We start from the raw sequence: 9,064 nt of genomic DNA on the forward strand, positions 1-9,064 counted from the left end.
CCACTTACTTCTTTTTTTTTTTTGAAAGAAAAAATATGAAAATTATTTTTATTGAAATTTCATTTAAATTATTCAATCATTTAGGACAAATTTAAAGAAATTTCTCACATAGAGATTTCTTAAAAAATTTATCATTTTAAATTTTTAAGATTTTCATCCTTGCATAATTATCAAATATTTTCAACCAAAAATTTTTATTTTTTTATTGAAAATAAATATTAATTATTGTTATTGAAATTTTATCTAAATTATTCTAGTATTTGGGATAAATTTAGATAAAATTTTTTACCTAAAAATTTTATAAAAATTTATCATTTGAAATTTTTATAAAATTTTATCATTGGATAATTATTATTTATTTTTAAATTTTATTTATTTTTATTTTTATTAAATTAAATCATACAAAAATATTCACAAATAAATAAATAAAGTGAAAAAACATACTTAGCTTGACTCTAATAACTATAGCGTGACTAGACTACAGAAAGAAAAATTAGAATGACTTAAAAAGTAGCTTTATTTGACTCAACTTTAAACAAAGACTAAAAAAAGTTATCGAAATATGGGATCTACGGGATCTAGGAATCCAGATGATTGCACTTTCATCATGAGAACAGGTAACAATGTCGTCCTAACAGAACCAAGAATTTTTAAATTTTGGAACATTGTCCTCCTTTGTAATATCAGACATTAAGGATCTTGAAGGTACAACACATCCACTAAATTGAACGTAGTTAACATCATTTTTATGGCCAGCCAAAACATCCAGCTCATGAACTGGTTGTTGTGGATCATGTGTATCGGGCTTATAGGCACTCTAGACCTTGAGGAAGGTCCATATGGAAAATTACTCATCCCAATAGCAGTAGCTTCAGAAGGCTTTGGCTGGTATATGCGTGGGCTATAATGTGAATATCTAGCATCCCAGATTCGGCAAGTCCCATCATCAGATGACGATAAAAGCTGAAAAGACAGGCCTGGGACTAAATGCAATGGCAGTTACAGCTCCAATATGCCCTCGTAAAACTGAAACTGGCAGCCTATCTGGCAAGCGCCAAACTCGAATCACAAAATCATTTGATGTAGCTGCCACCAAAATATTGTTTGAACTAATAACTAGGTCCGTTATGTCACCTTCATGTCCATGACAGCTGGCCAAGCAAAATGCAGTTTCCATAGACCAAATTTTGACAAGGTGATCATCTGAACCAGTAATAACATATCTCCCGAAGCGATTAAATATGGCATAATAGACAGCATTCCGATGTCCCATCAACTTCTTTATATTCTGCATCTTTTGCACCATTGTAGATGGTTTAACAATAGCATAGTATGCAGAGTGAACAGAGGGAGCTTAGTGGTGCTTCCAAAACCTCCCCCAATTTCTCTTATACTTAGCCTCCGAACTTGATCAGCTTGCATACGAGGTCAATGTAGATAGGCAGGTATAGGTTTCCTCTACCTGTTTTCTACATTCCTTTCAGAATTCAAAAGTGAAAAGGAACCAGATCCCAACAGTGTAGGGACATCAGCAGCATTCCTTGGCATGAGAGCAGATGAGCCAACCGTATCTATAGAGAGCCTTGACCTTGCCCACGCATCCACCATAGTACACGTCGTCGCCCTTCGCAACGACTCCAGCACTCATGACTTTGGCGATTACAGCTTCCACATCCTCAGTCTTGATGCTGAACACACATCCAATTTCCTCACTTTTCACTGGAACAAAGTCATCAGTGATGTCAAATACGAGAATGGTAGAGCCAGCAAGCTTAAGCTAAACAGAAAGGATATGAGGGAGCTTCTGCTCAACCTTGCACTTGGGGTAAAGAGTACGACCATTATCGACAGTGCCGAACGTGGTCTTGTAGAATCGCACTGCATCAACTGCCTTTGGTGCTTCCACTATCAGCTGTGGCTTCATCACCGTGAATTCCACTGCCACTGCCTTTTCGGCTCATCCGTTCTAGACCTCCTGCTACGTCATTGATGAAAATAAACAAAGCTTTTCATAAGAATGGGAATTGGAACTTGTGAGCACGTGGGCTTTTAAACTAAAATCTCTCAAAAATCAATTTGTTGGCTTTATCAAATCCTTTTACTTTTCTGGTTTGCTTCTTTCTCTTTCTGGTTTGCTTCTCTCTTTTTTAGACTTTCAGTCAGGGCACTTCTTTCCTTGCTTCTTCCTACAAGTTGGTGACTCTACACGATGGTTTGTTGCATGTCGCTGTTCTAAGGACAAACTTTGCCAATTTCTTTGTTTCACTACTGATTTTCTTATATGTTTATCATCTTTGGATCTTTTTTCTATGATTCATTTCTGATCTCTGCCTTATTGTGTTTCTGTTCTGTGCATTTATAGAGTGTAATCCGAAAGCCCTGAACTAAAAAAGATTTTAGTCCGTTCCAAGTTTTAACTGTAAATTTTAATCTCATATAAACTCCTAATTTTAATCCCACTTAAACTCATCCTATTTTTTTCATTTTTTTCCAACCTTTTCATTTTTTTATTTTTTATTTATTATATTAGCAAAAATCAAATGTAGATCCTGGATAAATTGAGGTGTCTATAGCTTTGTAAATTTTTTGTAAAACAAGAATTGTGCAAAAACGTAAACAACCCAATCAATTCGACATATTTTTTTTTTGTTATTTTGTTTTGCTCAAACTCCTTGAATAACATAAAAACTTCTCAAAAATAAATCAAGCTCCTCTGAATATAGGCTCAATAATTTTTAAAAATAAAAGGCTCTTCTAAACAAAGGCACAACAACTTTTAAAAATAAAATGCTCTTCTAAACTGAGGTACCATAACTTTTGAAAAATAAATGCTCTTCAACCATAACTTTTGAAAAATAAATGCTCTTCTAAACAGAGGCACCACAACTTTTAAAAAAATAAATGCTCTTCTAAATAGAGGTACCATAACTTTTGAAAAATAAATTGCTCCTTTAAACAGTGGCACCACAACTTTGAAAAATAAATTGCTCCTTTAAATAGAGGCACCACAACTTTGAAAAATAAAATGCTTCTTTAAACTAGGCACCACAACTTTGAAAAATAAATTACCCCTCTAAACAGAAGCACCACAACTTTGAAAAATAAATTACTATTCTAAACAAAGGCACCACAACTTTGAAAAATAAAATGCTCTTTGACGATCATGTCTATATAAGTTATAGATCAGATTTGATAAAATTTGTAATGGGAACTCAAAGATTCACAAATTGAGTTTAAAATTAAAAGGTTTAGATTCGTAAGAACCTTTCAACTTTGCAAGAATTCACTAAAGTTTGATTATCAAAATTTTAGTTTCACAAGAATCCAAATTTGCAAGATTTTAAGATTCGCACTTGCAAATTACAAGACTTGCATCTACATTCAAAGAGTGTCATTCAAATTTTGGAGATTTACATTTAAAATTTCAGAGCTTCTCATTCGAGTCCAAAAGCTCATATTTGACAAATTTTAGGGTTTCACACCTCAAAGATTCTCATTTGAGTTCGAAGATTCACATTAGACAAATTTTGGCTTTCATATCTCAAATATTCTAATTTGAAATTCAAAGATTCTTATTTGAGTTTGAAGATTCACATTTGACAAATTTTGGGTTTCACACCTTAAAGATTCTCATTTGAAATTCAAAGATTCTCATTTGAGTTCAAAGATTCACATTCAACAAATTTTAGGTTTCACACCTCAAAGATTCTCATTTGAAATTTAAAGATTCTCATTCGACATTCAAAGATCCTCATTTGAAATTCATAGATCTTCATTTGAGAACTCGAAGATCCTCATTGAAAATTCAAAGATTTTTATTTAAAAACTCAAAAATTCTCATCAAAAGATTCTCAATTTCTTTTCAAGTGACTCAAAATTGTGCATACAATAAATTTCATAATCAATAATGCAAATATTTTCTCAATGATGCAAATACAATAATCTAGATTCTCACAATGCCATATTCTTAACCATGATTCAAATGTTTATTGCATAATGTAAATGCATATCCAAACCAAAGTTTTAAACATTCTCTAAAAAATAATGCCAACGTAATGCATGTAATGCAAATATCAATGTCATGAAATTCCAATCAAAATATGATAATATGGTCCTCAAGACTCCACCATCCCACATTTTTTCCTTGTTTAGCTTCTCAACACCATCAACTGATCATCATTATTTTCATCACTTGATCACCATTTATAGGCTTCTCAACACTAACAATTTTAGAACAAGTTTATTCCATTGCCCTATATCATTTAATCACAACTCACAGGATCCTCAATACTAGCAATTTCAGCATAAATTTCATCTGTTGACCCACACTATTTTTACCACAATTCATAGGCTTCTCAATACTAGCCATTTTAGAATAAATTTTATCCTCTGATCCAGATTATGTTCATCACTTGATCACCATTGATAGGTTATGTCGACTAATTCATCCCATATTCATCACTTGGTCATATCATCTTTTCAAATTTTGCCATCTCTTCATTTTGTTGGCCAATTCATCACTATATTCATCATTTGGTTTCACTATATGCCTTCTTAAATCATCATTTTTAGGTTTCTACCATCTTTTTCTTTTTTTCGTTATCATTTTAAATTTTTTTTCAAAGGAATACAAGATTCTTTTATGCACATTATCATTCATTCATCATCATTTCAAATCATGATAAATATAATATAACCATACATTTTCTCAATTTATTATAAGGATACAATAGTAAGGGAGCACAAAGGGAATTGGAAGAAAGGTAATCAATGAGGAATGAGTTTGGTACAAAAATAATTAGGTAAAAGATCAAATTCAAAGCATGTCTTTGGGAATGGTATTGAATAAATGAAGTAATAATAATGAATACTCAAACAATTCTTAACATTAATCTAGAATTTTTTTTCAAAAACTCATTCCATTGACTTTTCAAAATCACATTGAGCTCATTGAACTTTGCCCTAGCTTTGAGGGATCTTCAAATGTCTTTGACCTTTCATACATGTGAACTGTCTATCCAACTCTCAACTCAAAGATTTTCTACCCAACTCATCCTTTCGAGTTTTCAATTTGAGCCTTTCTTTTCTCTCATTTTTATTTTTTTTCCATTCTTTCATTTTTTTCATTTTTTTTTCTTTCTAATTTTTCTTCTTTTCCCATCCATTAGTGATATCTCTCACACTTCAATCTCTAAAGCAATGTAGCACAATTTCATTATTCCATTACGAGCATGCCTTAGTCCAACATATGATTATTCAATTCGAGCATTCACACTTTATCCAAATGGACTTTTAAAGGTTATAATGTAGGTCATGGTGAGAGGTCATGAAAGAAATGGATAAAATAGGCTTAAAACATGTATTTAAAGGGTTAAAAACCAAATGTTCTTAGGTAAATGCAGATGTTTTTTCTAAGATGTACATGTAATAATGCAAATGGCTTTACAAGGATACAAATACTTATCCTAATGATGCAAATGTTTCCTACAGAATTAAGTCTTCATTTTCTTCCTAAAAGATCTCAACTTACCATTCTTCTATTTTTCCACTCATTTAATCTTTCTTCTTTACCAATTTTTACCAGGCTTTTTTTATTTTCCTTTCATTTCCAACATACTTTCCTTTTTATTTTTAGTTATAACATATAAACATGCAACATGCAACATGGGTTTTAAACTCGATTAAAAGAAGACAAACCATAAAATTTTCTTTCTTGAATCCAAATCAATATAAAGATTCTCACAATTCATTTCATTTTTTTACCAGACATGATTTCCTTATTTTACACAAAAATGCATGACTAGTTATTCAAATTTTTTCAAAATGATAAAAAAAATTTGCTCCTCATAATTAAATTCCCTAGTAAAAAAAAAGAGATATCAAAACAAACTGTGATTTAAGGGTATCTTGAAAATTAGTATTCCTTATTAAAAATGAAAGAGGAGAATTTTCTTTTCAAATGGATTGAATGGATCAGCACGTGGAGGTTTCAATTAAATCAAAATGGTTTTACCACTTGAAAGAGATAAAAAAAAAGTGTATACTTTTCAATGTAGGCTCACAAATGAAAGTAAATTTTTCTTAAAAAGCATGAATCCCTTAAAAACCAAACGTGCTTGACACTTTCTTTATTGTCCAAATGTGATATTTTGATTGATGTCAAATTCAGCTATGATGGCTCAAATTCTTGAAAGATCATTTAGGGATAAAAAAAAAGCTTAAATTTTTAAAATCAATCTTTTTTCATGCATTTGAAACTTTTGGATGTTTCAAAGGGTATGGGTTACCTTTGGTTAGCATTCACCTCGTTAGTATCAGGAGTGGCTTTATGGCCTTCAAAGTTTGCTCTAGATTACCTTTTTATAGGGTTTTCACCTTAGAGCAACATTCATCTTTTTTTTTCTCTTTTTTTAATTTTTTTTAATTTTTTATTATTGCACCATACACTCAAGAATTTAAACTTATCCAAAAAGAGATAATAGTCCAAATAGGTAATTAGCGAATGAAGGAAGATAAAAAAAGGTTCATAGGTTTATAACCATTCTTCAAAGAGAAGATTTTCAATTTTAAGCATCTATGCTTGATCTAATATAAACTTTTCTTGGGACATAACATAGGCTAAGGTTTAGGTTTTCAAAGAAAGGGATAGATATGCCTAAAATAAGTATTTAAGGGTGATTAAACCATAGATCAATTTTTCATTTAAAGATTCACGTTAGGGTATTAGTCCTTTTATTCTTCCCATTCTTCCCATGCAATCATCCATTTCTTTTTTTTTTCCTTTTCTTTCTTTCTTTTCTTTTGTTCTCTTTTTTTGTTTCTTCTTTCTTTCATTTTCTTCCCTTTTTCCTTATTTTCCTATTCTTTCACTTTTTTCTTGTCATTTTCTTTGAGTAGATTAAAACTTGAGGACTTTTTATTAGACATTTTACCCCCCAACATATAAGATTCATCATTGGTCTTTACATAACTTAACCTCTTAAATGCATCCATTTTGTCTCCTAGTATAGAAGGTGATTCTTGGTTAGAGTTTATTTTGAAAGAATTTTATCGAGCTTAAAGGGGTAGCAAGGGATAAATTTTTATGTTTGTAAAGAGATGATGAAAAATGGCTATTTATTATTTAAAACAAAGTTACTCAATTTTGAAGATCGATTTTTTTTTTGGAAAAAAGTCTGAAGAAAGATTTTTTTTTTTTGGAATTTCCTTGGACTTTAACTCCTTTTGAACTTTTTGATTTTCTCTTATTGGTTTCTTTATAAATTTATTGAGATCTTTTGGATTTATTTGAATGTCTCAGGTGCATTTCATTTCTTTTCATCTTTTTCATTCATTTATTCATTTTCTTTTTCTTATTTTTTTTGTTTTTTATGCTCCCCTACCATCATTCAAGAAATATGCCTTATTTAAAAAAAAAAAACCCTAATGAAGGTTAATATGGGAGAAAAGGTCATATATGTCATGACATTTTGGGACAAGGGTGGTGATTTGAACATCGAATGAACGGAGGATGAGAAAAAGAAAGGCTAAAAAACATTTTCGATAAAAATAAAACAAAGAGTTGCCATCAATCTCTTTTATGGCGTAATTGGTCACCCAAAAATATTTTATTTTTTTAATAAAATATTTAAAAGATTTTAAAAGTTTTATAAAAAGAACAAATTAAGTTTTATGAAAATCAAATTTAGGGTTTAAGAATTAGTTACGCATGGAGAATGATTAACACCTCCACAACAATCATAAAAAATGGTATCAATTAATTGTATGTTATCCTTAAACTTTGGTAAAATGATCTTATTCTAATGTTTAAGGTTAATTCCTTTTTCTTTTTTTATTCTAAAAAAGCAAATCGTTTCTCTTTCTTTTTTTAAAGGGCAAAACATATTTAAGGTTTTTTTTTCTTTGAAAAGCAAAACAATTTATTTTTGGATCAAAATAAAAATTTTCTAAGTATGATATATCTTTTTCATTCTCCTATATTAAGGTAGAGTTTCAAAAATATTTCTAACTTAGTGATTTTTAATTTGTCCTACAAAATCGAGATAATAACTTATATAAATAATAATCACCAAGAGTATTTCTATATTTAGGCTAGATCCTGATAACTATATTTACTATAATACCTTTATTAAATTGCATGATAAATTTTAATATAATATAAAATTAACTATACATTAAATTATTAAAATACCCTTGTCATTGCTTTATGAAAATTTGATATGTGACATTTTACAAAAATTACTATAATAACTTTATTAAATTACATATTAAATTAATTACATAAAACTTAACTACATATTAAATTATTATAATAAAATAAAATTTTAAAAAATATAACGTGACAAATACAAATATTAAAAAAATAACAAAAAATTAAATTATTTGTTATTTTGTATTAAATATTTTTACAAAAAAATATTTTTATAAACAACAATAAATTGAAAATCATACACTTAATCAAATGATTAATAAAAATACAACACTCAAAATATAGTATAAAAAATTAACAAAAAACTATTATCACAATATATGAAATACTATATATATTAATTTTAATACTTTTGTAATTCTTTTATTTTTTTATTATTTTTATTAAAATGTTTGTTAATTGGTTAACTTTTTTATTTAAAGTTTGGGATAGAAGAATTATTTGCCATTAATATTAAAAAAAAAATAAGAAATAAGAACAATGTAGAAACTTAAGTCAAAATAAAAAATAAAGTGAAAAGAACCATCTAGAAGAAAAAAAAAAGATTTCATTGGGTTGGAAAATAGTAAGAGGAAAAAAAAGGGATAAGAACTTGAAAAAAAAGAACAAACAAAAATAGAAATCATGTAAAAGAAGAAAACAATGGGGAAAAAAGATGAGAGATAATGAAAAGGAATTTAGAAAGACAAAAGAGAGAAACATAGTTAAAAATTAATGAAAGAAGATAAGTTTCTCTATTAATAATAAATAGCTTGATTTAAAATTAAAAAAAAAAACAAACTAATCAGCTAAGCAAATATACCTAATTTGGCTTTTGAATTTTTTTGGTACGTAAGAGGTGCATGTCGGCTTAGG

General features: G+C 29.0%; 1 pseudogene; it reads right to left on the reverse strand.

Annotated features, from left to right (window-relative positions):
* Positions 1–1,219: 1,219 nt before the first annotated feature.
* Positions 1,220–1,987, reverse strand: LOC111277929 (uncharacterized protein At5g48480 pseudogene; annotated as a pseudogene).
* Positions 1,988–9,064: the final 7,077 nt, after the last annotated feature.

This window comes from Durio zibethinus, chromosome 7 (assembly GCF_047325235.1).
Source record: "Durio zibethinus cultivar Kanyao isolate XHJ-2024 chromosome 7, ASM4732523v1, whole genome shotgun sequence".
In the NCBI taxonomy this organism is placed as follows: domain Eukaryota; kingdom Viridiplantae; phylum Streptophyta; class Magnoliopsida; order Malvales; family Malvaceae; genus Durio; species Durio zibethinus.